Genomic DNA, 9,909 nt, shown 5'->3' with positions numbered 1-9,909 from the left:
TGCATAATGATAAGGTGCAATTCATTACCTTTGTTTATTCTTATCCTCATAAACATTTAAATAATGTAACCCCTGTTAGAAAAGGCTCTTGTTCCTTCAAATTTGAATCTATGGTAAAGATAAGCTTTTAACCTCTCTCTGTGATATTCAAAATAAGGTTATGAGGGATCAAGATAACTCTATAAGCATGGATGAAGAGGTTAAAATTAGAAGTGAGCTTAACAGAGTTTTACAGTAAGAGGAAATTATGTGGGCTAAAAAAGCCAAGGTTAAGTGGCTTCAATTGGGAGATGCAAATACTAAATATTTTCAATTGGTGGCTTCTATCTGTAAGAAAAGAAATGAAATAAAATGTGTTAAAAATAGTAATGGTTTCTGGTGGAATTCTGGGGAAGGTTTAGAGCAAGTTTTTGTGCAGGAATTTAAACAGCGTTGTTCTTGTGATAGCTCCCCTTCTCAGGAGACATTGGCTACAATGGTTGATATCGTAACTCCTTGCATTGATCATATGCATAATATGCAACTACTTGAATGTATTTCAAGTGAGGAAATTTGGGAAGCAGTGAATAGCACTGGTGCTTTCAAAGCACCCGAACCTGATGGTCTTTGTGTTGCTTTTTACCAAGGTTGTTGGGAAGAGGTTAAAGATATTATTATTCCTATGATTAAAGATTTCTTTCAAAATAATTCAAGCCTAAGGTTTATTAATCATACAAATATTGCCTTAATTCCACAAGTGGATAATCTTGAAACTGTGTCCAATTAAAGACCCATTTGTCCTTGTAATGTTAGTTACAAAATTATAATGAAAATTATTATTAAAAGGCTTAAGCCTTTGCTTGACCTATGCATTTTTGCTAATCAAGGTGCCTTTACTCTGGGGCATTCCATTCACGATAATATCTTAATTGCCCATGAGTTATTTTCCAGCTTCAAGGTAAAGAAAGGCAAGATGGGAACCATGGTAGGATTAAAAGCACACCACAAAGTAGCACACAAATGTCCTATTAATTTTCCTTATTAACACTAAGATTTGTCAATTGTAGCATATGAAAATAAGGGTCTTTCCTGCAGAAGATTGTTTTATCTAATTACTTAAAACGTCACAAAAACTGGGTTGTTGTCCCTACTGACCAGCCACCGAAAAATAATTATTAGACCGACTTACACTTATCTAAAATCTACGAAATTTTATATGCAGAGACTAGACACATAGAGCTACACTCATACAAATTTTTGGGATTTTTGGAGTTGATTTGCTATTTAAATTAAATCAAACAAAAACAGGACAAAAACAAATTTTAAGTAGTTCGCAAATTAAGAGAAACGAGTTAGGGGAATTGTTATCCACCACCAAATAATCATGCAAACATGTTATGTTTCATTCAAATTCCTTCTATTTCCGGATGAAGATGCTTAAGTTGGCTCAATGTTAGAACTCAACCTATTACTCTTTCTTATGTAGTATGTTAAGAGAATGACATTTTCAACTTAACTTAGTCCCTAGCATACAATCTAGAATGGCGTGTTCATAGATTTAACAAGTAGAAATCATTAAGAATGAAAAGAGTTTGAGTCATCACAAGGCATCGTAAGTACTAACGTTGTCTTACTTATCCTAGAAATTGGTTCACATGTTAATCGCAATTAACAAGTACTACTCTAGGACATATGTAGGTCCTCATTTGACAAGGGCAGGCACACACATATTCATAGCATTAGAATCCTAGATATGCTTACTAAGTATGCATCCGTAGAAAACACATAAAGAATTCATCAATGAGACAAGTAGTGAACCAATTTTCATCCATTTATAAAAGTAATTCAAACGAAATGTCATAACAAACTTGCAATCATATTCGGGGCTTCAAACAGCCCCTAACTACTAAAAATTTAGTTACACAATCCTTAAGTTAAAACAAAAAATAGACATGAGTTTGAGAAAATAGAACCGAAAGAAATCGACTAAGGCTCCCTCCTTTCCTTCCTTCCCCAATGCTACTTTTAAACCAATTCTTGCTGCATCATTTTCTTCTCCTTAACTCACCCACTAATAGCCATTTAGTGATGACAATAAGTGAGAGGAAATGTAAAACAATTGTAACTCCTTAGGTAGTCTTTATGTCAATTACTCCCTCTTAATCTTCATCTTTAATTCCATTTCCTCTGATATTTGAATAGGTGTCAGCTGGTTTGTTCTTGACTGCATCAGTTTTGGCTGCTAGATTTATTGGATTTATTGCTTTCAATGCTTTCTTGTCAGTTACAAACTGCTCAGCCTCTTGGCAACCTTTCAGTGTTAAAATGACCATAACTTCTTCTAGAAAAATGATATTAACAATCCGCGAAATGCTCCAGAAAATAGACATCCGTAGCTTTCCAAGCATATAAGGCTCATTCTCTAATTCATTCTGAGCTGTCTGCAACTTGCTTCCAAAGTCAGCTGACCTGCACAGGCAGTTTTGACGAATTTGTTACTTAAAATTTCACTTGTGTTATTTTTCTTTTCTTTGCTTGACAAATCCTACAAAACACAAAAACAATGTAAATAACTCAAAAATATAAGGAACTAACTAAGAAAAGACAAGTGAATTTGATATAAAAAATATATAAATATGAGCTTATCAAACCATGGGTATTAAACTGGACTTGGAAAAAGCCTATGACCTTTTAAATTGGGATTACATAAGGTATGTTCTAATTCGCTTTGGTTTTAATGAGAAATGGATCAACTTAATAATAGAATGCATTACATCAATTTCTCCATTTTAATTAATGGCTCTTCGCGTGGTTATTTCTATCCTAAACGTGGCATACGACAGGATGACCCCCTGTCACCTTACATTTTTATTTTATGTATGGAACCGCTTATTAGATATTTTAATCGTTTGGCTTCTACTCCTAAATCCCCTCCTGGGAAAAATCCTATCGTCCCCAGGGGTTTTCAGATTTTTGAACCCAGTTTTTGCAAATGATTGTCTACTTTTTGCCTGAACTACCCCTAAGACCATCTCCAATGGTGACCTAAAACCTCAAAATATTTAGCCCAGAAAATTTAGGTTTTAGCCCAGAAACAGTTTTTCTACTCCAACCATTCTGACCTAAAATTTTAGCCCTAGATTATCAAAGAATGAATTAAGGCTAATTTTTTTTTAAATTAACTTTTTTTAAAAAAAAAAAAAATTATGTAGACTATCTTAAATTAATTTTATGAACATTTTAACCTAAAAATATTTAAATTCCAATCAATTTTGAAAAATCACTAAATCAATACATGAAAATCATGATAAACCACATAAACTTAAAAAAAAAAAGAAAAAAAAAAGACAATTAATAAACCACATAAACTTAATACAATAAAAAACTCATAAACTACATAAATTTAATAATGATATCCATCATCTTGACTTGGTGATGGACTTGGGTGATAGTCTTGAGATGAATCATCATCTTGAAATATACTTCTTGTGGCATTCCTTCATAAAATTTCCTTTTGTTTACCACGTAAGTATTTCTTCCTCTTTGGAGTGTATTTGTCAAGGTCCTCCATTATCAAATTAGTTTCGTACCTTTCTTGCTCCCTATCCCCTTCTTCCTTCATGGCCAAAAACATTTGGGCCGATTCTTCTTACCGACGGCACTGGTTTTCTTTCATTCTTGCCATTTCGCTAGCAAATTGTGCACGTATCGGATCCTGGGACTTCCCTTTTCTCCTTACTTCCTTTTGCTTATCTCTACTTGGGAGCCTTGGAAAAGAAGAAGTTGGGCTCATTTGGTCGACACCTTCATTGTCGGCAAAATTCACACCTTCATTGACATCATTTTGGGGGTGGGGCTTCATTATGAAATAATATTCCACATTGTTGATTCGCATTGGTTCCCCACCTCGGACAATCCTTGAGGATGTTCCAAGCATGATGCAACTTAAAAGCTCGATTTTTTGGTGTAGTTCTTGTCCTGTAAATTGCCATTGCTTTGTCACCCTATGCAACAAATACATAAAAATAATTAGTTGCAAAATATTATTATGTACATGACAACTAAAATATCAACAAAGAAACTCACAATTTCTAAGGCGCCCCTTCCACTAGGCATGTCAACCATGGCTCTCTCCAAGCTTTGCTTCCACAAAGTGCACACTTTGTTGATAATTTTCCACCGATCATAAACACCACCAACTTCCCTTCGACCGGCGTTGGAGTTTTCATGGAATTTATCAACGATTTTACCCCACAAAACCTTTCTATTTTGATTGGTGCCAACGGCACCATCTTCGCTAACAGAAATCCATGCCAAACATAAAGCAATATCTTCGTCAAAGGTCCAATTACGACCTCTAACATGCTCTTTTGCCATCTCAAAAATTTTGGAAATGAGAAGAAATGGTAGAAAGAAAAATTGGAAGAATTGTAGGAGAAAAGTGAGTTTTATGTGGATGTTTGAACAAATACATAGATATTTATAGAGTTTTTGGTTGAATTTTAAGTTAAATAATTTTTTAAAATTATTTTAGCCGTTGGATTTAAATTTGGACCGTTAGATCTTTTTTTTTTTTACCGTTAGATTTGATTATATTCGATCTAAGCCGTTGAATTCAATAAATATATAAATATAAAACTTAAAAAAAATAATTTGAACCTAGACCGTTGGATTAACCAACGGTCCATTTAAATGGAGCCGTTGGATGAAGAAAAGTAGCCGTTGGGCTACAGTAAAACTGACAGCATATGGGACAACCCACGTGGGTGGGCTTCAGCTGCACTGTTCATGCGCGTGAGGGAGATTGGGCTTCACAGCCCACTTTTCACTATCATCCGTGGGTCCCACTTCAATTTGTGGGCTAAATTTGTGACTGGTACTTAGGTTCATTTTAAGTTTTAGGTTTTAGATTTGGTTTAGGTTTTGGGTTGGAATGGTTTTTTTTTGGGGGGGGGGGGGGGTGGGAAAGGAAAAATTTAGGTTATAAGCCACCATTGGAGATGGTCTAAAGGGGCCATGAATGTCCTTCAAATCCTTGAGATGTTTGCATCAGCTACAGGTCAACAAGTAAATTTTCATAAATCTTCTATTTATTTTTCAAATAATACTATCAACCAGGATAGGAACAATATTGTGAATATCTTGAGTATTGAACATAAAACCACTATTGGGAAGTACTTAGGGATTCATAATATAGTTTTCTGGAATGATCCGGTTAACCAGATAGAATTAATTAAACAAGTGAAGCAAAAGTTTGCCGGTTGGAAAAGGCAAACCCTTTCCAAGGCCGGGAGACTAACTCTTATTGTTTCTAATTTCACCGAGATGCTGAATCATGTAATGTCTTGCCTTAAGGGCCCCAATAGGGTAACAACTAAAATTGATAAAGAATGCAGAGATTTCTTTTGGGGGAGAAATGCTAAACTAGGACCAATGGCCTAGAAGAAGGTTTGTTCTCCGAAGAATCAAGGTGGTTTAGGAATCAAACGGATTGATCATTTTAACAATGCTTGTTTAGCCAAATTAGGTTGGAAAGTTCTAACCAATAAAGGTAATTGGTGAGCTGAAATAGTCAAAAGTAAATACTTACATAAGTCCGATTTTTTAAATTCGAAGATTAAACAAGACTACTTGCTTGGAAAGGCATTCTTTCTAATGATAACATCATCCATGAGGAAATGAGATGGATTGTGGGTAATGATGGACATATTCTTTTGGACACATCAATGGGTTTTTCCTTACCCCCGTTTTCATCTAATTCCCGTCAATGATAGAAGTAATATTGATTGGAATATTAAAGTAAGCAACTTTATAGTTCATAATAGTTGGGATAGCATTAAATGAGCTACTATAGTTGATGGTGACATCACTAGAAAAATTTGTTGTATCCCCCTCCCTTTACAAGAGTCGAATGACAAGTTAATTTGGGGTTTAACCAATAATGGGAACTTTTCTATTAAGTCTATTACCTGTCTACAAGATTGGAACAATCACTCTAGTAATCACTTTACTTTGTTAAAGAAAATGTGGAAGCTAACTATTCCTCCTAAGGTTAAAATGTTTGCTTGGCTTATGATTCAGGAAAGATTGCAAACTAGAAAATGCTTAAGTTGTTTTGTTAAAAATATTGATAAGTTATGTTTGTTATGTAATACAGCTGAAGAAGACCAATCTCTTTTGTAATTGTGATTTTGCTACTAAAGTTTGGAGCTCAACTTTTGGTATTTGTAACAATGATAACATTATTACTAATGATAACTTTTTTGATTGGCTGGAATCCTTAAGTTCTAATCACAAAGATGACCTTTCTGATCTTAGTAAAGTAATTCTGAACTATTGATAAATCTGGATGGAAAGAAATAACTTGGTGTTCATAAGTGTGCCCCCGGTCCTGGCTCGTTGTGTTTCTATCGCTAGTAGTGTTGGTTCGGCTTTTCTGAAGGCTAAGGGGAAGTGTGACCCCAAGGAGGCTTTACCTATCTCTTTTTTTATTAAATGGCATCCTCTTGACCAACACAATGTGGTTAAACTCAATTTTGATGGTTCAGTTTCAAACAACTGTGCTGATGCTGCCTTTGTGTTCCGTAACAGTAATTCACAGGTGATTGGGACGGGGGCTCTTAATCTTAATGGTGCTACTATTTCAGTAGCAGAAGTGATGGGTTTGCGAGAGTGGGCTCTAGTGTGCTAGGCACAAGGGTTTCAGTAAAGTGATGGTGGAGGGGGACTCTAAGCTCATCATTGAAGCTGTGCAAGGTCATTGGGGAGTTCCTTGGAGAGTCAGCTCTAACATCAATGATATTCCTGTGCTGGCTCGATCTTTTAGTCATATTGATTGGAAACACATTTTCAGGGAGGCAAACTTTGTTGCGGATGCTTTAGCTCACCTTGGTCTCTCCCTCTCGAATCCTCATTTTTGAGATTTCTGTTTACCTGATGTTGCTCTTCCTGCCTTTAACTTTGAGTGTATTGGAAATGATTGTACTAGAGGTTTTATGCTTAATCCTTGCAAACAAGAGAAAATGGTGCCATGAAACATGTGATAACCATCATTATTGATGCTTTATCCTTGTATTACCACATTATTATTGAATGGATGGTTAAGGTTTTAACAAGAACGATAAACCAGCTGGCAACGCACTACGCAAGAACATCCTCCAAATTCAATCCAATCAAATTAATCTAATTAGTGATACGCATAAGCTTCATCGCCACCACCTGCGAGCAGTACTAAATCCAGCAAATGTTTGTCTCTGCTAATCACAATAATCTAAATATAAATAGCTACTTAAAATGGTAAACTAACACACCTCTTTACGTCCAACTTCTTTTAACCAAATTATAAGATGGAGAACAAAAAAGATGCTGCAATGCATATCATATATCTTCTTGGTTTTACTTTCTTGTTTTACTTATCACTAGCAGTTGCACAAGAGAAGCAAAATAGCCTCCAAACATACGTTGTTTTTCTCGAAAAGCCTGTCTCCTCGAATTTTTTTTGTAGAATCAGATTTAGACAGTTGGTATCAGTCATTTTTGCCTGAAACTATTGCAAACTCAAACCAGCAGAGGATAATTCATGCATACCGCACTGTGGTCACTGGATTTGCAACTAAACTGACACCAGAGGAAGTGAAAGCAATGGAAACCAAAGAAGGGTTTTTGTCGGCTCATCTCGAGAAAACGGTTTCTTTGCTAACTACTCATAGTCCTGACTTCTTGGGGTTACACCAAGGATACGGACTATGGAAACAAGCAAACTATGGTGAAGGTGTGATAATAGGGCTCTTGGACAAAGGCATTGGACCCGATCAGCCTTCATTCAGTGACGGAGTATCCACTCCTCCAGCTAAATGGATGGGCAAGTGCGACTTCAATGGAAAGTTCGGATACTTGTCCACGATGACAACCCGCTTCATAAGTGTCTCCAGGTTATCATCGTGGACTAGCATCTCGAACTCTAACGTTCATTGTCACTGGCAAGGGAAAGTAGGTGTTTAGCATCCTGAAAGTTTCGGGGAGTTGCGTTTCAGCTTGGATAGCATCTATGCGGGTGTTGAAAGCCAACCTCTTAGAGCTGTAGTCGGCAAGCATTTTGGGCTACACCTTCTGGTTGTTTTGCCAAAGAGTTTGGACTTTTTTCTCCATGGCAAAGAAAATCTCTTTTGTACCAAACACAACTCTGAGCTTAACAGGAAAAATATGTATGTAACAAATAAAAAGCCATGAAATTTGGTTTAGTTTTGTTTGATTTGTTTGGGGAAATGGGCGATTGTACGGACCATTATTGAATGGCGGTTAAGATGAAGGGCGTGAGCAAAAAAAGGCACAGTAGCCCCTCTGCCTTTCTAACAATCGATTTTCACCCCCCTTTGACGACGTCTCAAGTGGTGTCATGGTGATTTTCACTACCCCTGTCGATGGCGTCTCAAGATGATCTCTATTAGCTTGCTAGGGGAACCACGGTTGGAAGTTCGAGATCCGGATGCATGATGACAACCTTGGATAATTCATAAACGTTGTTCATGATGAGGCCTACAAGGTCAAGCAGGAGAACGATAATGTCTTGAGGAGCATGTTCCCTTGTTTGACCTTCACGTTCACCATGCTGGTCTCATTATGAACCGAAGTTATGAAATCCCTAGGGTTGTCGTCGTGGACTAACCGTGTTTTCCACTAGCAAGGGAATAGAGGTGTTTAACGACCTGGAAGTTTTCCATGACAACACGCCTTTCGGCCTGGAAAGCCTCCAGGTCGGTGAGGAAAGTCACATTCTCAGAGTTATAATCAGCCAGCTAGTCTAGTTGCACGGGCCGGTTACTTTCCCAGATGGTTCCACCTTTTTTTCTACGGGAAGGAAAGTCGCTTCCCTGCAGATTATTAGCTCAGAGCTTCTCAAGTGATCGGGAAAAATAGGTACGGAACAATTACACGACCATGGTTCGGTTTGGCTGGGGAGAAAGGGATGTAACTGGAAGGCTGGGGTAGTAAGCGAGGAAATAAGCTAAAGCTAAATAATAAAGCGGAAGAGCAGAAATTACAAGAGGAGTGGTGGAGAATGAGTTAAAGACCGGAGATGGCACTGTAAGCTTGAAAAAGGGCTGGAAATAGAAGGCCGGAAATCCATTAATTCTTGTGCTAAATTTCTCTCTAAAAGGTCATGTGACGGTTGCAAATATGACTTAAGTAAGTTGGTTATTCTCGTTGCTTTGGCAATAGTATTATTCAAATCAACGTTAACTATTGTGCTAAATTTCTCTTTGGTTATTATGTTCTGGTTGCTTTTGGCAATAGTATTATTCAAATTGATGTAGCTATGATTAAGAAAATAAAAAAAGTGTAATCGCCCACCGTGGGGCTCGAACCCACGACCACAAGGTTAAGAGCCTTGCGCTCTACCAACTGAGCTAGACGGGCCTGTTGGTGGATCCTTAGTTTTAATAATATTTATCCCCGAAACATCAAAGCGCGCGCCACATTTAAATACCCAAAAGTGAACCCGCCTAAAACCATCTCATCAGTCATCCTCCACCGTCGATCACAAAATTGGCGGGAATCTCTCAAATCAAGAACCCTTCAAATATAAAATAAAATAAATAAAACTCCAGACCCTTTAAAAGGAGGAGAGTGAAGACGAACGAACACCCAAAAGAAAGGCGGCCTCATGTACGACAACGGCGACTCCTTCGAGTTTCCCGACGACTCGTCGCCTGACCTGAATTCCGGGGATGATGTCACCCCCACCGCAGTCGTTATGGTCTCGCCTCCGGAGACATCGGACGACGAAGATCCCAACTGCAGCAGCAGCACCAACAACAACAGAGCCTCCCAAGACGTCTTCCAGACCCCGCCCGAAGACGCGCATCCACCGACCTCCGATGGTATTACTCCGCTTCCGGAAGTCGATCAGAGCGACGATGATGACGGTCG

The 9,909-nt window shown here is 37.7% G+C and overlaps 1 non-coding gene across 1 annotated transcript; it reads right to left on the bottom strand.

Moving 5' to 3' along the window:
• Positions 1–9,323: 9,323 nt before the first annotated feature.
• Positions 9,324–9,396, bottom strand: TRNAK-CUU. Its single transcript has one exon. It is a non-coding gene; the product is annotated as a tRNA-Lys (tRNA).
• Positions 9,397–9,909: the final 513 nt, after the last annotated feature.

Source organism: the organism of the source record quoted next, unplaced genomic scaffold, assembly GCF_019419815.1.
Source record: "Pyrus x bretschneideri cultivar Hongxiangsu unplaced genomic scaffold, Pyrus_bretschneideri_v1 Contig14, whole genome shotgun sequence".
In the NCBI taxonomy this organism is placed as follows: domain Eukaryota; kingdom Viridiplantae; phylum Streptophyta; class Magnoliopsida; order Rosales; family Rosaceae; genus Pyrus; species Pyrus x bretschneideri.
The sequence above is the reverse complement of the archived record's forward strand: the minus strand, read 5'-3'. Positions and strand labels throughout refer to the sequence as shown.